A 24324-nucleotide genomic window follows, 5' to 3' on the forward strand; every position below is an offset into this window, starting at 1 on the left:
ATAGGCATGGCACGGCCTTCTAAAATCATGTAAAACACCGCAAGGTGACTCCAAGCGGAGTCTCCCTTTTTTCCAAAAATTGGGCCCCACACACACCCACCCATTCAGTGGCAGCACTTGTGCCCTAGTTGTACACTTTACAGCTATATTTGCATCAAGCACATTCAAAAATACGCCATTCTAAACTGTCCCCAGGATGACACCAGGGTAGGTAGCAAAGTCTTTGCTGAATCATGACTTGTTCATCTTGGCTCCTTTTAAAAAACAATGTAAGCAAGGGTTACTCCAAGCGGAGTCTCCCTTTTTTCCAAAAATTGTGCCCCACATACACCCACCCAATCAGTGGCAGCACTTGTGCCCTAGTTGTACACTTTACAGCTAGATTTGCATCAAGCACATTCAAAAATACGCCATTCTTAACTGTCCCCAGGATGACATCGGGGTAGGTAGCAAAGTCTTTCCTGATCCCAGATCTGTTCATCTTGGATCATTTTTAAAAAACACAGCAAGCAAGGGTTACTCCAAGCGGAGTCTCCCTTTTTTTTCCAAAAATTGTGCCCCACACACACCTACCCATTCAGTGGCAACACTTGTGCCCTAGTTGTACACTTCACAGCTAGATTTGCATCAAGCACATTCAAAAATACGCCATTCTTAACCGTCCCCAGGATGACTCCGGGGTAGGTAGCAAAGTCTTTCCTGATCCCAGCTCTGTTCATCTTGGATCATTTTTAAAAAACACAGCAAGTAAGGGTTACTCCAAGCGGAGTGTCCCTTTTTCCAAAAATTGTGCTACACACACACCCACCCATTCAGTGGCAGCACTTGTGCCTTAGTTGCAAACAGGATGTTTTGATTTGCATCAAGCACATTCCAAATCCACAAGCATTTACTCTCCCCAGGATAACACAGGGGTAGTAAATTCCTTGTTGATCCATGACTTGTTCATTTTGATGAACGTTAGTCTGTCCACATTGTCACTGGACAGACGCGTGCGCTTATCTGTCAGCACATACCCAGCAGCACTGAAGACACATTCAGAGACAACGCTGGCAGCAGGACACGACAAAATCTCCAAGGCGTAAGTGGAGAGCTCTGGCCATTTTTCAACATTTGAAGCCCAAAATGAGCAATTCTCCATTTGCAAAGTCATGGCATCGATGTTCATTTGGAGATACTCCTGTTTCATCCTCTCCAGCCGTTGACTATGTGTTAGACTTGTTGTCTCTGTTGGCTTTGCAAAGGAGGGTCTAAAAAAATTATGAAAAGATTCCATAAAATTGCTGTTACCAGCACCAGATACGGTCCTACTGGTACGGGTAGACTGTTGAAGATGACGAGGCCGTCCCATGTTTGTCAAGTTACAACTGGGAGATTCACTCCCTGCACCTGCACGGTTGTTTGGTGGAAAAGCCGAGCTAAGATCGAGTAACAGCTTCTGCTGATACTCCTGCATACGTGCGTCCCTTTCTATGGCTGGAATTATGTCACAAAATTTGGACTTGTACCGGGGATCTAATAGTGTGGCAAGCCAGTAGTCATCATCACGTCTAATTTTGACAATACGAGGGTCATGTTGGAGGTAGTGCAGCAAGAAGGCGCTCATGTGTCTTGCGCAGCCATGCGGACCAAGTCCACGCTGTGTTTGTGGCATAGAGGTGCTAACCGTTCTTTCTTCCTCTGACATCTCCCCCCAACCTCTTTCAACTGAAATTTGACCAAGGTCTCCCTCATCCGCTGAGTCTTCCATGTCCATGGACAGTTCGTCCTCCATTTCTTTATGTTCTCCCGCACCTTCCTCAACATTTCGCCTGCTACCATGCACCCTTGTTGATCCCTGTCCCCCATGGTCCCATGCCTGCCGCGTTGGTGATGATGAACGTCTGGACCTTGGAGATGTTGTTATGTCTTGCGCATATGAATCCTCCTGTAGTTCCTCCCCTTCCTGTTGTCCCATCCCCTGACTCCGAATAGTGTTTAGCGTGTGCTCCAGCATGTAAATGACTGGAATTGTCATGCTGATAATGGCATTGTCAACGCTAAACATATTCGTCGCCATGTCGAAACTGTGCAGAAGGGTGCATAGGTCCTTGATCTGAGACCACTCCATCAGGGTGATCTGCCCCACCTCTGCATCTCGTTGGCCCAGGCTATACGTCATGACGTATTGCACCAGGGCTCGGCGGTGCTGCCACAGTCGCTGTAACATGTGGAGAGTCGAATTCCAGCGTGTCGGAACATCGCATTTCAGGCGATGAACCGGCAGGCCGAAAGACTTCTGGAGCGATGCAAGTCGCTCAGCTACGGCGCTTGAACGGCGGAAGTGAGCAGACAGTTTTCGTGCCCTGGTCAGAAGGCCATCTAGGCCGGGATAGTGTGTTAAAAATTGCTGGACAACAAGGTTCAACACGTGAGCCATACAAAGTACATGTGTCACCTTGCCCAGGCGAAGGGCCGCACCCAGGTTTGCAGCATTGTCGCACACGGCCTTTCCAGGCTGCAGGTTGAGTGGAGACAACCATTTATTAAACTCGGACCGCAGAGCTGACCACAACTCCTCAGCTGTGTGACTCTTATTCCCAAGACATGTCAAGCTAAAGACCGCCTGATGACGTTGCGCTCTGCTGCCAGCATAGTAATGAGGGGTGCGTGATTCCTTCTGCGCAGTGAGAACGCTGGTGGCCTGACCAGGCAGGCTTGGGGCGGAGGTGGAGGACACAGATGAGGTGGAGGAGGCAGAAGCAGTGGCGGAACTTGGACAGACAGAGGATTGACACACAAGTCGTGGGGACGGCAAGACTTGTGCAGCAGACCCTTCACCATCTATCACCATAGTTACCCAGTGCCCAGTCAGCGACATGTAACGTCCCTGTCCATGCTTACTGGTCCAAGTATCGGTGGTAAAATGCACCCGTTCACACACAGAGTTTCTCAAGGAAGCGGTGATGTTGTGTGCGACATGCTGGTGTAGCGCGGGCACACCTTTCTTAGAGAAGTAGTGGCGACTGGGCATCTGGTACTGGGGCACAGCGACAGACATAAGGTCTCTAAAATCCTGTGTGTCCACCAGGCGGAAAGGCAGCATTTCGGTAGCCAAGAGCTTACAGAGGGATAAAGTCAACCTCTTAGCTTTGTCATGGGTCGCAGGAAATGGCCTTTTATTTGTCCACATCTGAGGGACAGAGATCTGGCTGCTGTGTGTAGACGGTGTTGAGTAGGGTGTCCCTGGAAAAATGCAGGTTTGTGAGGAAAGTGCAGTCGGAGACATGATGTTGCCTTCATCCAACGTTGGTGCTATCGATGTCTGAGAGAGCTGTACACACGCAATTGTTTCCCCTTCCAAACCAACTGACGACCTACCAAGCAAACTGCCTGTTGCGGTTACAGTGGTGGAAATTGTGCGTGGAAAACCAGGTGTGACAGCTGTCCCCGCAGTCCTAGAAGATGAAGAGCGCGTGGATGCACTGGAAGGGGCAGGCCGTGGATGGTTCGCTCCGCTAGGCCGCATTGCAGCACGGTGAGCTTCCCACTGGGACCTATGATATTTATTCATGTGACGATTCATGGAAGAAGTTGTCAAACTGCTGAGGTTTTGACCTCTACTAACAGAATCACGACAAATTTTACACATCACATAATTTGGGCGATCTTTTTCTATGTCAAAAAAGGACCAGGCTAGGCAAGGCTTAGAGGGCATGCAACATGCTGAGCCCCCCCAACTAGTGCTCAGAGGCAGAGTGGTGGCTGATGATGCAGTTGTAGACGTGCTACCAGTGCTCCGACTCTGTCCAGGAAGGCGCAAGGTAACTTCGTCGTCGGTTGCATCCTCCTCCACCGCCTCTGTTGACCTCCTCGAGTGCCTGACTGTGGCTTGACAGTAGGTGGGATCTAGAACTTTCTCATCAATTGTTGTGTTTGCACTCCCCTCACCCTCAGACCGAGCCTCTTCTTGCCCTGACCGAATATTTAAGTTGTCATCACAATCTGGTATCTGCGTCTCATCATCATCAGTATGTTCCTCATTGTCTATAACCACAGGTGTTACAGTTTGTGACAAAGGGTCAACATTATGCTCAGAAACTTGGTCCTCACGGCCTGAATCAGAGTCACAAAGGTTCTGGGCATCACTGCAGACCATTTCCTGGTCTGTACTCACTGTAGCTTGGGAGCAGACCTCTGATTCCCAGGCTATAGTGTGACTGAACAGCTCGGCAGACTCAGCCATCTCAGTTCCACCATACTGTGCAGGGCTGATGGAGACTTCAGAGCTGGGAGAAAGCAACTTTGATTGGGATGACAACTCACAGGACTGGTGTTTTTTGGATGTGGTAGTTGAGGTGGCTGAGAGGGCACTTGTTGGACCACTTGAGATCCATTCAAGCATTTTCCTTTTTTGGCCATCATCTACCTTTGTTGCTGTTGTTCGTGTCCGTAAAAAAGGGAGCACATCGGATTGTCCACGGTAAGTAGTAGACATCTTACTTTTGCTGGTAGATGGTCTATCTTCAGCAGATGTTAATGGAGCTTTGCCACCTTCCCCACGGACAAACCCTTTTTTTCCTTTTCCAACACGCCTCTTCCCCTTTCCACCAGCATCTGTCATTTTGCCACTCATGTTGACTGCGACAAGATTGTGTACTTAAAATGTGGTAGTAAAAATTGAGAGGTGGTGTAGATTGCAACGGTGGTCTAGCTTTATTAACAGCAGAATAATAAAGAATAATTATCCCTGACAATGCAACTACGGCCCTTAAACTGGCAGCATAAATTGCTAGTATAATGGCTTAGTAACAATGAGTTTTAGTGTGCAATGCTGACAGATGTGCTGCAAATATCTTTGCACTACTGGGGCAATACAGCAGTCCAACAGCCACGTTTAGGATGCCACTAAGTTCACTCAGTGTTTGCTAGTATAATGGCTTAGTAACAATGAGTTGGAGTGTGCAATGCAGGCAAACGTGCTGCAAATATCTTTGCACTACTGGGACAATACAGAAGTCCAACAGCTACGTTTAGGATGCCACTAAGTTCACTCAGTGTTTGCTAGTATAATGGCTTAGTAACAATGAGTTTAGTGTGCAATGCAGGCAGAATTGCTGCAAATATCTTTGCACTACTGGGGCAATACAGCAGTCCAACAGCCACGTTTAGGATGCCACTAAGTTCACTCAGTGTTTGCTAGTATAATGGCTTAGTAACAATGAGTTTTAGTGTGCAATGCAGGCAGACGTGCTGCAAATATCTTTGCACTAGTGGGACAATACAGCAGTCCAATAGCCACGTTTATGATGCCACTAAGTTCACTCAGTGTTTGCTAGTATAATGGCTTAGTAACAATGTGTTTTAGTGTGCAATGCAGGCAGACGTGCTGCAAATTTCTTTGCACTACTGGGGCAAAACAGCAGTCCAACAGCCACGTTTAGGATGCCACTAAGTTCACTCAGTGTTTGCTAGTATAATGGCTTAGTAACAATGAGTTTGAGTGTGCAAAGGGCAGAAGGGTACAGTGGCAGGGTTGTGGGTCTCTGGGTAGAGGAAAGGAAGCCTGCCTTTCTATCCCTCCTAATGGGGAAATGCAGCGAGGAAATCCCTGACCTTAGCTACACAGACTCTGTCATCTTGTGTAGCTGTTAAACTCTGTTTTAAACTCTGTCACCTATGGCTCTGACCCTGCCGGTATGAGCCCTTAAAAGGACTGATAGAAAGTGCTATCCCTAAGCTGTCCAGCGCTGTGTATGGAGCGTATACAGCAGTATCGGCGATAGGAGCTGCGCCAGTGATATCTGACAACAAGGACTCAGAAGGCAGATAATGGCGTGCTGGAGGAAAATGTCCGTTTTTATAATGCAGGGACATGTGACATGGACATCCTATCACACATGCCATTGCTTCTCTGGCTAAAAGTCCACTTAGCTGTGTGTGTGTCTGGGATTGGCTGACATGCTGGCCCGCCCCACTACACACGCGCGCTTAGGGAAGGAAGACAAGGAAAAAAAAAAATGGCGATTATACATACAGCAGTGATCTGAATGCGCTGTTCCCGCACGCTATACACTGAAATGTCATAATAGTGTGAGTCACAGAGTGACTTACACTATTACAGCGGAAAGCCAGGTAGGAATTAGCTGTTTTTTTTTGCTGCTAGAACCGTTCTCGAACGTATCTAGAACTATCGAGCTTTAGCAAAAAAGCTCGAGTTCTAGTTCGATCTAGAACAGCCCCCAAAATCACTCGAGCCGCGAACTGGAGAACCTCGAACCTCGAACCGCGCTCAACTATACTTCTGAGTAGTGACACCACTCTCGGTTTGCGGTCAGGGTGAGAAATGACCGCCACTGCAGTTTAACGAGCATCTGGGGCTGATGGGATCTGCAGTTGGATGTGTGGCCTCCCGAGAGTGAGGCTGGCCCCAGGGGTTTGGGTATATGTGTGTGGAACAACAGGTCGCAGAAGAACTCAGTCTCAGTCCGAAGTGTCTTTCAACTTGTTTACTCACGTTCAGTTGGTTTTGTGAGGTAACCCGAGCAATGATGAGATAGACCAGAGGGAACCAGGTATCCTTCAGGCTGTCATAAGGGTAGCCACTAACTCGCCTTCCTAGCACTTTTTGTTTCAGACAATCCCTTACTTAAAGTACTGTGGGATTCATCCAGTGAAGTCACAACTGCCTTTTCTCCCCTTTCTGGCCCGTTTGCTGGCAGCGTGGACCAAGGAAGATGGCTCCAGGCTCGATCCTCCTTATGGGCCGCCTCGTTGCTGCTGATGCTCAGACTCTGTGTTGGTTGGTGAGGGACCTCTAGTCTCTCCACCTGCAGGTTTAGCAGACCACTAAATGGATGTCTGGCTCTTGGGACCTGTACCCCGTTCGTGCCTGATCACCAGGATTCCCCATACTTAACTGCCTGTCCTCTCTCTCTTCAGGTGTCTTTCAGGCTGACTGTGTGGAAACCGTCTGCCCCGCTAACGGCAACTTCACGGGCAGGGTCTGACTAGTGGGTCCGTGCGCCTACTCACTCCCTCTCCCTGCGCTCCCCACTTCAGACTCAGCTTGCTCCTCTCCTACTCCTTTTCTGACTGCTACTACCACCTTAGCTTCCAGCCCCTCCCCCAGCACCTTTAGCTGAAATGTGGAGGCCATGCCCCCTCCTGGGTCTGCCCAGGGGTCCCCTCTAGTGTGTTTGAGAGACCTGGTTGCTATGTGTCTGTGCATACACACCCTATTCCAGCCTTCAGGATTACCTGTTTGCACTCACCCAGCATAGGTGCAGTACTCAGTGGTGCCTGACCAGGTGAGGGACGCCACACCAGCTCCTCACTTTGCAGAGGGCTCCATCTCTCATTTGCCTTCTCTGCTTCCCTGCAGGTACATCCCAACTGCTCTATAGCCGGGACTGGGCACTGGGGAATGACCTGTGCAATTGCCGTGGTGACTTTTGGGTGGGCACCACCTCCGGTGCGGCCAGGTGGACTGCAGTGGCCGTCGTCATCTCCATCGTGGCTGGGCGGACTGCCGGGGCCGGGTATGATCTCTTCAGCACTGCGGCCGGGCTCGGGGTCGGAGGGGATGTCTTCCTGACTGCAGTCCAGTGCTGGCCCGGGATGGGTGTCGGAGCGGGGATGCTGACAGGGCCCAGGGTCCTCCTGGCTGGGGCCTCTTCAGTAGATATGATGGGTTCTGCTGCCGGTGTTTGGGGTAGCGAGCCGATCGCGGCACTGGCTGCGGACACGGGCGGCAAGGTAGGTGACATGGCGGACAGAAGCAGGCCGGGCCCCTCAGCCGGGACGGCCGGTTCCTGGGGAACATAGGGGCGTGGGTCACTGCTTACCCGTTCCTCCGAGGCCATCTCCATCTTGCGTGCCCGGACAGCAGCAGCCAAGCACGTCATCTCGGTGGTCCACCATGTCATCAGAAAATGCGCCTGGGCCTGGATCCTCCGACACATCCTCTCCATCTGCGCTTCAATCTAGTCGGTGGTCCCAGGAACGGGCCTCTCCAATTGCTGGTTGTCGGACCCCTGAGACATCCTGACGCTTGCTCGTCCAGGAACGGGATTTGGCAAAGTCCTGGTGTCCTTGACTTTTATCTTCTTGCATCACAAGCTACTTTTTCTGTCCTCCCCCTTGGTTTTTCGACATTAGTCTCGCGGGACCTGTCCTTTGCGCTTCCTGTCTGGGGAGTCACCAACTTACGCCCGCTTTTCCAGGGGGCGGGGCTTCAACTTCACACCCTTTTCCGGGGAAGAAGACGGCGGGCTTGTCGTTTATCGCGCCCAAAAATGGCGGCAAAAAGGCGGCTGATGAAAAATTTTCAAACGGATCACCGTTTACAGTCCAAAACAAGGCACACTTCCACCAGGTAGGTGGATGGGTTACAATCCTGTTCGTGACGCCAGGTTTTGAGGTGTGCCGCCCCCACGTCAGCAGTCGGGCTGCTCGGATCCAGATCCGCAGTGGCTTGAGGGATTTCCGGACCCGGGGGTCGCGCGGATACTCAAATAAAAGTGGACGTAAATGTACGGGAATTGCTGCAGATACTTCGTGACGCCACCCACGGTGTGTGGTAAGATGTGGCACCACTGCTGCTGTTGGGGAGCACCCGGGGAAGATGGGATAGCAGCTGGATGTAAACCCCTCCGTGGGTAGGGATGGATGCCCCGGGGCTCAGTGTCCAGAACACGGGGAGTGATGTAGGCCGGAGGTGGCGCGCCGGCCCGGACCGGGAAGTGTTGGTGTACTCACTGTGGAATAATTGCACACAAGTCCATTGGTAAACCAAGGTGTCAGTGGCCGGCTGCCGCGTCCGGGTGTACTCGGGTCCTACACCCGGCTGGTGTACCGATGTCCCTTCCTCCGGCACTCTGTAATTTTCCTCACTTTTGGACGACTCCATCTGGAACGGGGAAGCCCACTCCCGGTATGTTCTGGTTGATAACAGAGAGAGGTAGAATAGGGCTTTTGTTCACCACGCCAATGATCACTGATGAATTAGTTGGATTAGTTGGATTCTTGTGCCTGTCGGTCCTGAAGAAGAGAGCTGAGCCTCCAGAAACGCGTAGACCTGTGCAAAATAAAGTTACATTAATCCAACTAATTCATCAGTGATCATTGGCACGGTGAACAAAAGCCCTATTCTACCTCTCTCTGTTATCAGCCGCCTGGGGTAATGCTGCCGTGATCTGGATTTTACATGCTTTTACAGGAGTTGTGACTTTCACAACTCTATTTGGTGAGTAGGATTGCTCATTGTACATACCCTGCATATATTAGGGTAAGACCCTATTGCGCTTTTCTTGCCACAGCCTTTTATCCTTTGGTATGTTCTGGTTGGGAGACGTGCCCGCGAAAACTGACCCTTGGGATTTCAGTGGGTGTTTTCGGCTACCCTATCCCCCGCGGTGGGCTGCCGTTTCGCTCTATCTGGGCTAACACTTCTGGAGCTAGGCCTGAAACCTGCTCCCGGCCTGGTGAATTAGAGAAGGGGCTTGCAACCGTCTTCTAACTAGGGTCCAGGTACTCCGTCTGTGCACCGTTTCCAGACCAAATCTCCGCTGTCGGTACCGGCGGGCTCCAACCCTGTCCCGGTCCACTCTGGATTTCCCGTGACCGTATTCCCGGCGCCTTTGGACACGGTCCACTGCTTGCCACCTAGCCAGTAGACCAGGGCCACTACCCTGTCTACTCTCCACTAGGCTCAGCTTTCCTCTGACAGTCTGTCACTGTCACATCTCTCCACTTCAACCTCCAAGCTTCAAACTCCAAACTTCATCTACTGTGTTCCCGCCCCCGGATCCTAAAGACCCCTAGGTTGGCGCTCCCAATCCGCCTGGTCCTGCCCACTGATGTGTCCTTCTTACCCTTAGGGGGGTGGCTAGTATTTTGTGGCTGATGGGACCTTGTGTGGGAAGGTGTTATGTGGGGTGTTGTGTACTTCTGTGACCACCTGGCGGCGCCAAGGCGTCACAGTGACACACTGCTCACAGTCCTAGACACAGTACACAGTCCTACACTCTGCACTTCGGGGAACATGAAACTACCGCCTGTGCGTATGCTGACCCAGGCCACTGGACAGTTTCCAGCATCTCCATAGACACACTTTACCCCCCAACTCAGGCACTAACATATGCGGAAGTGCGGCCGCTTCCACAGTCACCACATTCTGAGTCCTGAAGTCCATTTACAGTCACAGGATGAGTAACAGCGCCATATTGGTTCTGGGACTTGGTCATTTTCACCATATCACCTTGTAGCTATTCTCTCTCCAGAGATTCAAGACCAAGAAGCTCTATGGGTCCAATCCGGCCTAGAGACATATACCGCTGCCAGTGGCAGGTAACACATGGTGAACTGTTGCCGTGCAATCCTCCATGACTCCCTGGGACTTCACACCCTCATTCCATCTACCAATTGTAGGAGTTCACTCACACAGTCTCACAATGTGACTACAGGTATCATGCCAGGTACAAGTAGTCTCCCAAGAAATGGAACAACACAGCAGAAACGCCTGGGTGGTGTAATGCCAGAGAAGGGCGGAATACAATGCACAGTACAATGGTAGGCCCTTGCATTAGGTAGAGGGGAGTGGGGGCACCTGCTAACACTCACCTGAGGTGGATCCTTGCATTCCCTAATGTCCCTAGATTGTTCCTTCCCTGCTGGCCCTGAACTCACCCAGAATAAGGAGGGCAAGTGAGACACTAATCTCGCCACTAAAATAAGACAACATGAGGTAAGTAAGACAGACAGGTGAGGAAAACACAATGAAAAGCACTCCAAAGTTTCTTCATTAATAACCTTTGCATTTGCAATACAAAATACACCACTGCTATGCAGCAGCAACCTCTTTCAACATAGTCATCTTAAGTATGAGCCATATCTGGCCAAAGGAGGAGTGAGAAGTGGATATTTGTAGCAGAAGAGAGTGTCTGCAGCTTTGATACAACTATCTGTTAGATCACTGCAGGATAGAAATGAACTTTAACCCGTTCTATATATGATGGAATTAAATACGCTCCAACTCAGGGTAAATGACAACTGGTCACTAAAGTGGATCTGTGATCCACAATACGCTGCAACCTTCTGATCCCAGATCCCCCCAGATCAAATCAAGCACTTGTGACACGTAGGCATTAGACATAGGGCAGCATTCACACCCGTGATGTTTTTATTCCAATAAGGCAAGGGTTATTAACTTCATAAACCCTGAAGGGATTATAACACAAAACAGCTGTGATCCAGCATAAAGGTAAATAAAGTAGGATAGAACAGTACATATGGCAGGATAATACTCCACCAAGTATATGTGGTGCCCCTGAAGCTTCTGTTGCCACAGAGGTACTGCACCTCATCCAGAGGTGTGGTATTCCATCCTGGGTATGGAGGAGGTCACCATCGGTTCACACAAAAGGCAACACCCTCATTCAGTAACAACTCATCAGACATGGCAGGGGCGTGATTGTACCCGAAGCCAGGTCGGGGGGGTGGAGTCTTTAGAGTGGGGACATGTGTAGCGCTCCTGAAGCCATCAGGGAGCTACAAGGTTCTGCATCCTCACCAGGATGCAGGGCCTACCCCCTAGAGCCTCAAAAGACCAGTGCCGGTCACACACAAACACTCCAGGTAATCGCAGTTTTCTCCAACAATCCCCCATACAATGGTGCAAAGCTAGGGTCGGACCAATGGATGGCCACCTACAGGTGGAGCCAGCCCAGTCCACTAGTTGACCAGGTGGGAGGGGCAGACTGTGGGCAGTCAGTCAGAGGAGTTAGAGAAGTCGGAGAGTGAAGGTGGACGTGAGGAGACGCGCTGACAAGGAGTTGACAGTAACCTGGTGCCCAGGAGGGTAGTTGCCGGTGGAGTATGGTGGAGTACTCCCGGAACTGCGCACCAACGGGTTACAGGACCCTAGGTCAGGCATAAAGCTCCAGGCAGGCCTGATAACACCTGCACTGCGAGGGGACTATCAATGACCTCACTGACCCTAAAAATCCGAGACTCTGTAGCAAAAAGAGAGCTGGGGACAGGACCAGAGACTCCAACCCCACAGGGTTCACACTACCGTCATACGGACACCAGTGGAAAAGCCACCGGATGGGGACCCCCAGTTTCTCTACGCCTCGGGGACCCACCAACCAGAGACAGGTGCAGGGAAAGAAGGTACCAGATTATTACACTGGCACTGGGACAAAGGGAACCTGAAGGTGAAACCAGCCAGCCTCAGGTGACCAGTTACCAGAAAGTGAGTAAAGAACCAGTTGCACTGAACCCCTTGTGTGGACTACCTTCTTCCGACACCCGTCATTACACCTACCCTCTGGGGCCTGGCCCTGCTTGCGGAGGGTCTAACATCTAGGCTGCCATTAACACCAGACCCAGTAGTGGACATTGTGCAGTGGTGGCTCCATCCACATAGCCGCAACACCGCAAGTGGAGTCACATGTGAACACTAATCTAATCCTTTGTAAATATATCCCCTTTACAAAAAAAGGCCCAGGGCATGGAACCGGGCCACGGCGACCAAAGTGACATTCCCAAAAAATTCCCTGCCCGGGACCGAGTACCCCATAACCCTGGGCGTTACACCCTTTTTCCTGGCGTCACAAACAGCATTGAACTGGACCCGATCAAAACGGGCGACGTGTGCCATAAAGACTGTGTTTTATGGACTGTACTTTAGTGCTTGAGAAACTGCCGCCATTTTGCTGTGAAAAGTAAAGCGGGCTTTACACGTTACGATATATCAAATGATATATCGTCGGGGTCATGTCGTTAGTGAAGCACATCCGGCCTCGTTTAACATATCATAGCGTGTAACACAAATGAGCGACTGTGAACGAGCAAAAATACTCACCTTATCGTTGCTCGTTGACACGTCGCTCATTTTCAAAAAATCGAATGTCCTTCTGTACTCCGGTTGTTCATCGTTCTCGAGGCAGCACACGTCACTCCGTGTGACACCCTGGGAACGATGAACTGCAGCTTACTTGCGGCCGCCGGCAATGCGGAAGGAAGGAGGTGGGCGGGATGTTTATGTACCGCTCATCTCCGCCCCTCCGCTTCTAATGGGTGGCCGCTGTGTGACGTCGCTGTGACGCCGAACATCCCTCCCTCTTCAGGAAGAGGATGTTCGCCACCCACAGCGAGGTTGTTTGGGAGGTAAGTACGTGTGACGGGGGTTATTGACTTTTTGCAACACGGACAACAAGTTGCCCGTGCCGCACAAATGATGGGGGCGGGTGCGATCGCAAATGCGATCGCACAAGATATCGATGCGTGTAAAGCAGCCTTAACTGTGCCACAGCAGAGCAAAAGGCATGAAAAAAAAGCCCTGCCCCTTGGGAGCGTCCAAGATGTGAGAGCGGAAGCTGGTGCAGGGATGCCAGAACTTTGCAAGACAGTTTCTGGACACTAGGAATAACAAGATGGCTGCTCCCGGGAGTCAGGAGTCCAGCCGTCCTGCACCGGGAACCGCTGCCTGGCTGGAAGGAGAATTAGCCTGGTTTTGCATTCGGGCATGGGTGCAGTCCCTCCGGCAGGTCGTGGACTGGAAAGAAGAGGTGCAGAGAATGGTGGCAACAGTGTGGGCCCACGAAAACCAGCCGCGCACACAGAGCAGCACTGGGAGGTAGGAACGCAGACCCTTTTGACCTTACTGACCCATCCAGAGGCGGAACTTATCCCCGATCTGGCTGTGGAGCCTCAGCCAGCTCAGCGTCCCGAGACTATACCATCATCGGCCACACCGCTTCCATCCCCAGCTGTGGACCGGACTCCCGGGATGTGTTGTGTTTGTTCCTGGAGTGCTGATCCCAGGAGGCCAAGTGAACCAGATGGCCCCTTTCCAACACCCTGGTAGCTGTCACCTGTCATGCTACCAGTTCGTTTATTGTTTGAACTGTTTCTGATTGAAAAAGTTTACCAGTTTTTGCTTTGATATAAAAATTGACCCAGGCTGCAGGACTGGCAGCAACCAAAAGCTCTTAGCCTGTACAAAGTTGCACCAGTTGTGCATCACCAGAGTGCATCAAACAAGTGGACCCTGTTTAAGCACCGCCACCAAGGAGAGGAGCATTGGATGAAAGGTCGGGGACAGCAATGGCCCAGACCTGGTCACCAAAGGGACCAGTAATCTGCCTCTTTAGAGGGTTCTGGGACCAGTATCTCTGGGTGGTGGGTGCAGGGAGGAGTACTCCAGTTAATGCTATGTTAAAAGTGATGAACCTCCCCTGCGTGGGAAGACCTGTTTATGTTAATGTTGATGTTGTCATAAAAAAATAAAAAGTGTAACCAGTTTCACTTGCAGCCCAAGGACGTGCTGGAATTAATCAAGGGGGAATGTAGCACCTCTGAAGCCATTAGAGAGCTACAAGGTTCTGCATCCTCACCAGGATGCAGGGTCTACCCCCTAAGTCCCCGGAAGACCAGTGCCGGTCAGACACAAACACTCCAGTTAATCACGGTTTTCCCCAACAATCCCCCATACAATGGTGCAAAGCTAGGGTTGGACCAATGGATGGCCACCTAGAGATGGACCCAGTCCAGCCCACTAGTTGACAAGGAGGGAGGCGCAAACTGTGGACAGTCAGTCAGAGGAGTTAGAGAAGTCGGAGAGTGAAGTTGGACGTGAGGAGAAGCGCTGACAAGGAGTTGACAGTAACCTGGTGCCCAGGAGGGTAGTTGCCGGTGGAGTACGGTGGTGTACTCCAAGAACTACGCACCAATGGGGTACAGGACTCTAGGTCAGGCATAAAGCTCCAGGCAGGCCTGATAACACCTGCACAGCGAGGGGACCATCAAGGACCTCTCTGAGCCCTAAAATCCGAGACTCAGTAGCAAAGGGAGAGTCGGGGACAGGACCAGAGACTCCAACCCCAAAGGGTTCACGCTACCATCATACGGACAGCAGTGGAAAAGCAACCGGACGGGGATCCCCAGTTTCTCTATGCAATGGGGGCCCACCAACCAAAGACAGGTGCAAGGGAAGAAGGTACCAGATTTCTACACTGGCACTGGGACAAAGGGGACCTGAAGGTGAAACCAGCCAGCCTCGGGTGACCAGTTACCACTAGTGATGAGCTAGTATGCTTGTTACTACTCGGTACTCGCACGAGTATCACTGTACTCGGGCTACTCGGCGGGTACCGAGTAATTTTGCAATACTCGTGATTGGCCGGCCTGCACAGCGTGACCGAGCCTTTATACCGGCGGGCGCGCTGTGCTCTGTACACAGCCATCTCATATTCCCTGCTTTCCACGCCCACAGGCGCCTATGATTGGTTGCAGTGAGACACGCCCCCACGCTGAGTGACAGGTGTCTCACTGCACCCAATCACAGCAGCCGGTGGGCGGGTCTATACTGTGCAGTAAAATAAATAAATAAATAATTTAAAAAAACGGCGTGCGGTCCCCCCAATTTTAATACCAGCCAGATAAAGCCATACAGCTGAAGGCTGGTATTCTCAGGATGGGGAGCTCCACGTTATGGGGAGCCCCCCACCCTAACAATATCAGTCAGCAGCTGCCCAGAATTGCCGCATACATTATATGTGACAGTTCTGGGACTGTACCCGGCTCTTCCCGATTTACCCTAGTGCGTTGGCAAATCGGGGTAATAAGGAGTTAATGGCAGCCCATAGCTGCCACTAAATCCTAGATTAATCATGTCAGGCGTCTATGAGATACCTTCCATGATTAATCTGTAAATTACAGTTAAAAAACACACACACCCGAAAAAATCATTTATTAGAAATAAAAAACACTAACAAAGTCCCTCATTACCAATTTATTAACCCCGACAAACCCTCCATGTCTGGCGTAATCCACGGACCTCCAGCATCGCGTCCAGCTCTGCTGCATGGAAGTGACAGGAGCTGCAGAAGACACCGCCGCTCTGGTCACCTCCACGCAGCTAATGAAGGGAATAGCGCGATCAGCTGCTGTCAGTCAGGTAACTCCCGGCCACCGCTGGATCCAGCGGTGGCCGCGATTAACCTCAGTGACAGCAGCTGATCGCTATACTCACCTCAGTTGGTGCATGGAGCTGACCGGAGCGGCGGTGAGTAGCGCGATCAGCTGAGCTGTCACTGAGGTTACCCGCGGCCACCGCTGGATCCTGGTAACCTCAGTGACAGCTCAGCTGATCGCTATACTCACCTCATTAGCTGCGTGGAGGTGACCGGAGCGGCGGTGTATTCTGCTGCTCCTGTCACCTGCATGCAGCAGAGCTGGACGCGACGCTGGAGGTCCGTGGATTACGCCGGACATGGAGGGTTTGTCGGGGTTAATAAATTGGTAATGAGGGACTTTGTTAGTGTTTTTTATTTCTAATAAAGGATTTTTCGGGTGTGTGTGTTTTTTAACTGTAATTTACAGATTAATCATGGAAGGAATCTCGGGGAGACGCCTGACATGATTAATCTAGGATTTAGTGGCAGCTATGGGCTGCCATTAACTCCTTATTACCCCGATTTGCCAACGCACTATGGTAAATCGGGAAGAGCCGGATACAGTCCCAGAACTGTCGCATATAATGTATGCGGCAATTCTGGGCAGCTGCTGACTGATATTGTTAGGGTGGGGGGCTCCCCATAACGTGGAGCTCCCCATCCTGAGAATACCAGCCTTCAGCCGTATGGCTTTATCTGGCTGGTATTAAAATTGGGGGGACCGCACGCCGTTTTTTTTTAATTATTTAATTATTTATTTCACTGCACAGTATACACACACACCGGCTGCTGTGATTGGGTGCAGTGAGACAGCTGTCACTCAGTGTGGGGGCGTGTCTCACTGCAACCAATCATAGGCGCCGAAAAGCAGGAAAGCAGAGAATACGAGATGGTTTAATGAGCGGCCGGCTTTTTCAAAAGAGGAAAAGCCGCCAGAGTTTAGTGAACAGCAGTGCAGCGCCGCGCCGGTGATCGGGGAACGGTAAGTAAGAGAGAGGGGGGAGACTGACCGACAGACTGTGAGAGGGGGACAGACAAGACAGAGAGAGACAGACAGAGCGAGACCGACCGACGGGAGATAGAATGAAAAAAAAAATGACCGACATCGTTAGTAAAAAGCACAAAACGTGCGTTTTGGACATCGGAGTGCCACACAAGGTTTTCACGTAAAATCTTTCATGTATTAATCTCAAAAAGTAACCTACACCAGCTCTATCTCACTATTGGGTATGTGCCCTTAACATTTCCGCCATGAAAATTCATTTTGGTGTCATTTTGGAAGGTTTTCTGGTGAGTCCGTAAAAATGGCGTAAAACTCGGACAAAATTGCTCACAGCTGTGACTTTTGAGTGATAAATGCTTCAAGGGGTCTTCCCCATGCTGTTGCCATGTCATTTGAGCACTCTTCTGAGACTTTTGTGACATTTTTAGGGTTTCTACATGCTGCCGGGGGGTCATTTCACAAAAATACTCGGGTCTCCCATAGGATAACATTGGGCTCGGTGCTCGGGCCGAGTACACGAGTATCTTGGGATGCTCGGCCCGAGCCTCGAGCACCCGAGCTTTTTAGTACTCGCTCATCACTAGTTACCAGCAGAAAGTGAGTAAAGAACCAGTTGCACTGAACCCCTTGTGTGGACTACCTTCTTCCGACACCCGTCATTACACCTACCCTCTGGGGCCTGGCCCTTCTTGCGGAGGGTCTAACATCCAGGCTGCCATTAACACCAGCCCCAGTAGTGGACATTGTGCAGGGGTGGCTTCATCCACATAGCCGCAACACTGCAAGAGGCATCATGTGTGAACACTAATCCAATTCCCTGTAAATATATGCTCTTTACAAAAAGGGCCCAGGGCATGGAACCGGGCAACGGCCACCAAAGTGACATTCCCCAGAAATAAAACTGCCCAGCACCGAGTACCCCATAACACACAGCGTCACACATACAGACAGTGTGGAGTGTGGAGAGAGAGAAGGAAAGGAGAGAAGCAGTGGAGATGCAAAGAACCGTGGCCTGGAGCTGGTATCACTCGGCCCGGGCACAGACAGAAGGGTCCTAGAGAGCATGGAAGGGCCATAACCTCCCGTGCCTTGTTCCACATATAATCTATAGGTGGAAGGACTTGGGCGCAATAAGGGGACTGGTCCCTAGGCTAGAGGAGAAGAACCTACGTACTCCACTAGTAAAACCAGCGGCTGAGGTGACTGCAAGCACCAAAGCCACATCCGTACACGAATTCGCTGGAAGATGACCCCAAAGGACCAAGGGATAGAGCTTCACGCCACCCAACAGGGTCCGTGGGCACTGGCACAGGATTCACTGTATGAGGGCGCAAGGCAGGAGGGAGAAGCAAGCGCTGGAAGACCTCCAAACTACCCGGGATCGGCTGGAGCCCATCACAGTTAAACCGCAGCACTCCATAGGCGGTCACTGGCATGTTGTGTTACTTTGGTACCTGCTACAGTGAGTCAAAACCTTGAGACTGTATCCCTCTGTTGCTCCGCTATTCGCCTGTGCCTCCAGCCCTGCATCTCCACCATTATAGACTACTGCTACCCCTTCCGCCCTGGGGCCTAGCTATACTGTGGAGAGCTGCACCATCCAAGCAGCGTCACCATCTGCCCCAGAGGTCCCCATCCTGCAGCGGTGGCACCTAACTTGCCGCATACCACAAGTGGCCTGATGAATAAACTGTTATCATCCCCTTCATATTCCCTAAACGACACCACTAGGGTCACGGAGCTGGGCTCCGCCACCGCGGTGCCCCAGGAGCAGAATCGCTGCCTGGTAACGAGTCACCCCAGGCCCCGGTGCGGGGGTGTCATATACATCTAAGGCTAAACACACACGGCAAGTAAAACGGAGCTACTTCATGCAATAAGAAATACCATTCCACTTGGAACAATTTTACTCTATGGTGCAGCTCCCAAAAGCAAAACTTTTTTTCTCAGCTCTATTCAGACCAAGAAAACAATCGCAGCATTTTCACTTGCACCCATTCAAGTCTATGGGTGAGAGAGTAACATTGGATTGCACTCGCATTACACCGGTCATTTTCAGCTATGTTAAAGTGGGAAAAATAAATTGTTTTTCACATTTCCTTGTAAAAATGAAACAAAAAATAAATATTTTTTAAGACTTTTAACATACTAACAAAATTGGAATAGATATTACCAGATTAGTATTGTATGTAAGCAATTGGTAATAAAAAATAACTTTTAATTAAATATATTAAAAAAGACTCAAGGTCCCGATTTACACCCGTGAAACATATACCACAGTTATGGACAAAAAAATACAATTTGGGTATTTTTATCAAGGAGTTTTTAGGTTTGTCAGACCTACTCCAAAAGAAAAGCAGTCAGGTATTGCTTTGCAGGACCTCACTGCTGGTTATTTGACATGAAGCATCATATAACTAGAGATGAGCCACCTCCCTAGTGTTTGAGTTTGGTTCGGTTCGTCGAACCCCATTGAAAACAATGGCTGGCAAACACAAACACATACAAACACATAGAAAACACCTTCTAAGTAGAAATGAGCGATGTTCGAGGTTCGCCAATTTCATGTTCGAGTGATTTTTGGGGGGAGTTCGAGTCGTTCGACGAACTCGAAGGATTTGCTTAAAGTTCGGTAGCTCGAGTTACATTCGAGAATAGTTCGATCACCAAAAAGCGTACCTAGTTGCTAGCTGGCTTTTCACTGTGATAGTGTGAGTCACTGTGAATCATGATATTATCAAAATTCAGCGTATAGTGCGCGGGGGGACGGGGTTTAGATCAGTGCTGCTGCTGAGTGCTGAAAGAATGTCGATCTCCATTTTTTTTCCCCTAACTGCGCGTACAGTGGGGCGGGCCAGGCTGTCAGCAAATCACAGACACACACACAGCAAAGTGGATGTGCATGTCACATGTCCTTGCCCTATAAGACCCAGCCATTTTCCCCATCGCCGCCATTATTTCTGCTGCGGGTGGGTGACAGTGACCGCTCCCGCTGCCGCTGCTGCTGTGTGCACTATAGACATACAGTGCAATCTACACAGCGCTTTAGGGATTAGGGACTACTTGTAATTTCAGCCCTTTTCAGGGCTGCATTACAGCCGTTTATAGCCATTGTTGCTAGGCAGGTCTGTGCCAACGCTGTGCAGGGTTTTATATAACAGCATCTGGCTACATCAGTTCAGGCAATTTCATTGTCAGGGATAGAAAATGAGGCTTCCTTTGCTGTCCAGCTACCTACAGCACCTGTGCATTCTACACACCTGCCCATTTTTGCTATGCAATTTTTATTGCAAACAGTGCTGACAATTTTAGTGGCATACTAAAAGTGTCTGGGATACTAATAAAATTAGTTAGTTAGTGTTCCTTTGCTGTCCAGCTACATACAGCTCCTGTGCATTCTACACACCTGCCCATTTTTGCTACGTAATTTTAAATTCCAAAAGTGCTGACACTTTTAGGGGCATAGTAAAATTGTCTGTGATACTACCTTAGGGTTTCTCTCCTGTTAAGCAAAGTACACCACATGTGCATTCTACACTCCTCTCCATTTCTGCTATGCAATTTTAAATTCCAGAAGTGTTTACACTTTTAGGGGCACAGTAAAATTGTCCGGGATACTACCTTAGGGTTCCTCTCCTGTCAAGCAAGGTACACCACCTGTGCATTCTACACACCTGCCCATTTTTGCTACGCAATTTTTATTGCAAACAGTGCTGACACTTTTAGTGGCATACTAAAAGTGTCTGGGATACTTAGTTCGTGTTCCTTTGCTGTCCACCTACCTACAGCTCCTGTGCATTCTACACACCTGCCCATTTTTGCTACGTAATTTTAAATTCCAAAAGTGCTGACACTTTTAGGGGCATAGTAAAATTGCCTGGGATACTACCTTAAGGTTTCTCTCCTGTCAAGCAAAGTACACCACATGTGCATTCTACACTCCTCTCCATTTCTGCTATGCAATTTTAAATTCCAGAAGTGCTGACACTTTTAGGGGCATAGTAAAATTGTCCAGGATACTACCTTAGGCTTCCCCTCCTGTCAGCAAAGTACAGCACATGTGCATTCTACACTCCTCTCCATTTCTGCTACGCAATTTTAAATTCCAAAAGTGCTGATACTTTTAGGGGCATAGTAAAATTGTTCGGGATACTACCTTAGGGTTCCTCTCCTCTCAAGCAAGGTACACCACCTGTGCATTCTACACACCTGCCCATTTTTGCTATGCAATTTTTATTGCAAACAGTGCTGACACTTTTAGTGTCATACTGAAAGTGTCTGGGATACTAAGTTAGTGTTCCTTTGCTGTCCACCTACCTACAGCTCCTGTGCATTCTACACACCTGCCCATTTTTGCTACGTAATTTTAAATTCCAAAAGTGCTGACACTTTTAGGGGCATAGTAAAATTGTCTGGGATACTACCTTAGGGTTCCTCTCCTGTCAAGCAAGGTACACCACATGTGCATTCTACACTCCTCTCCATTTCTGCTGCGCAGTTTTAAATTCCAAAAGTGCTGACACTTTTAGGGGCATAGTAAAATTGTCAGGGATACTACCTGAGACCCGCAACACACATCCGTTTAATTTGTACGTGTGCGGTACGTATTTGCACGTACCGGAGACACGTAGACACGGAGACCCATGTTATTCAATGCTAGATGGCACACACGTAAAATCACACGGAACGTGTGTCCGTGTGGTAAGTACGTGTGTGCACTTTTCTACCCGGACGACATGTCCGTTTTTGGCCGGCAGCACGCAGGCATGGACGCGCTTTAGTCTATGGGTCCGTGCCTGCACGGACCGCACACGGAGTCCGTGTTCAGCACGTATCGTCCGTGTCCATTTTTCTTTACAAAATCTGAAACACTTGTTACCAATCTATCAGGTCAATTGATGGCCATTAATTCTGGCGCCAAGCATACATTTCCTGTCTCATTTGCACGCCAGACAGCAGCTGGGCACCTGTCCTCTCACTGCAGGGGAACTTTGAGCACAGAGAACACCCCAGGTACTGAGCATGGCGCCCAGAATCGATACAGAGAGGCTTATTGGAGAAGTAGAGAGGCACCCAGAGCTGTGGGACACACGTGTTGATGGCTACCATGACAGGTTAATGGTGGAACGAGAATGGATGTCTGTGGCAGAGGTAGTCTACCCTAGGAATGGATGGTCTCAATGTACCCCTGGAAAGAAAAATAGATATGGTGAGTACAGATATTTGCATTGCTTCTGTCTTTACCTACATGTGCTCATTCTGTAGGCAGATTATATCCATATTTGTATAGTTTGTTTGGCATGTATTAATGGGCCTGACTCATTTTGAGCTACACTGGAGACTCACAAACAGGATAGTGTAGTTTTTTGGCCTTTTGAAGTATTCATTGCAGTTTACTAGTAATGTCACCATGTGTATATGTGGCCTGCAAAGCATTTTATGCATGTACAAAAGGCATTTCATGGTGGTCAAGCCACAATTAAACATGTTTGATTTATATTTTTGTGTTCAATTTTTTGCTATTTCTATTGTAAATGTGCTGTCAAATGTCTATACATTTTGAGTTGTATTTACATGTTTGGTTTATTATGCATGTCCCTTGGTGTCACCATGTCTGGAATGGTAACAGTAATGTGTAGTGTATAATGGAAAATCTTTGAGGAACATATGGCACTTCATGGGTTTATAGACATTTTGTTTCTCATGGCTTACTGAAGGTTTATTTTCTTTTATTTTTGTAAGTAAAAAAGGAGATAAATGATTATACAGTGGTTTAATCTTTTTACTGGAGATCTTGTTTACTTTGTCATGCTTATTGTGTTATTATGTCACTATATGAGTGTCATGGGTTGTTGTTTTCATACACATGGATGTGTGTTCCAATTTATTTAAATTGCTGCAATACAAGAATAATGTTTGTTTGTTTTTTACTGTTCAAGTGTTATAATTTGTGTCCTTATTATAAAATTTTATTTTTTTTTAACAGTGGATCTTGTTAAACGGCGATGGCGTTCAGCCCGTGACCAGTTCAGAAGAGAATATAACCCAGTGGCAACCACAGCTGCCGCAGCCAAAAAGAAAGAATATGTCCATTATGAAAGACTCACCTTCCTCATGCCCATTATGGAAGTACCAAAGTAAGTTTAAACCATTACATCACATGGCGGGTTTTTTTGGAAATGCAAACATTAATTTTTTCTCTTTTTTTTCTTTCTTCAAAGTACAGAGGATAATCTGGAAGATAGTGAGGAAGCCCAGTCAGCAGTATTAACAGCGACCTCTGCTTCCGAGATGGAGCCTACCTCATATCAACCACCAACAATCCCCAACACCAGCCAGCCAGACGCAGAAGAAATGTCCTCTGATTTGGGTTTGGGAACAAGTCAATCCACTAATGTAATTCCAGGCCAGTCTACAGGGCAACAAAGTGGCCCTTCACCAGTTCTTGCAGAGAGTAGTCCACTGCAACAGGCAGGCACACAGCCAAGAATAACAACTAATACCATGCGCACAGTAGCCCAATCTATCCGTGGTCGCAGACATAGGCGTTATGAAGATTTACGTTCCCTGCCAGATATCATTGATACCAGAATAATACACATGATGAATTCACTGATACCTGAGAGTGATGGAGACAGATTTTGCCGCTCCCTTTCGCCCTCTCTTGCATTGGTTGCACCTGATAGGCAGGACAGATTGAGGGCGTCCTTAATAACACTAATATCTGCTACACAACGTGAGCCAGAACCCATATATTGTTTTGAAGTGATAGACCAATGGAGAGCTAATCCACGTGGTCCACACACAAACACAACCTAACAAACTGTGGAAACCTAAACTGATGAACATTACTCTAATTTTCAACTAAATCCTGTAGTGCAACAAACACATATACAGTGTCCATCTTCTTCTATGGGAAGTGATGTACAAATTAGGCCAACAATTGTCCAACACCAAACAGGTACATTAATCACAAAGGCCATCTCAACAGCCATCATTTGTCCCACAAGTACCCCAACAGACACCAATGCAAACCTCTGTTAACTATCCTAGTATTGTTAGTAATGTTCATAGACTACCTCAAATGTTTCAACAACCAACATCCTACCATGTTCCTAATAATCCACAACAACAGTACTTTCAACATCAGACTTACCCAATTAACTTCACATACACACATACTCAGCCTCTTCCAACACATCAATATGTACCACCTACACTTGGTCTACCATCTGCTCAAACAACTGCCTCATTATTTGTTCCAAGTACAACAACTGTTACTAGTGGAAACACTGATCAGTCACTCACTACAACATCTAGTGTTGTGCAGCAAACATATTCTGTAGGTGTCAATGCAATGGAGCCTACACAGGAAAGCAT

The sequence above is a fragment of the Anomaloglossus baeobatrachus genome, chromosome 6 (genome assembly GCF_048569485.1).
Source record: "Anomaloglossus baeobatrachus isolate aAnoBae1 chromosome 6, aAnoBae1.hap1, whole genome shotgun sequence".
NCBI lineage: Eukaryota > Metazoa > Chordata > Amphibia > Anura > Aromobatidae > Anomaloglossus > Anomaloglossus baeobatrachus.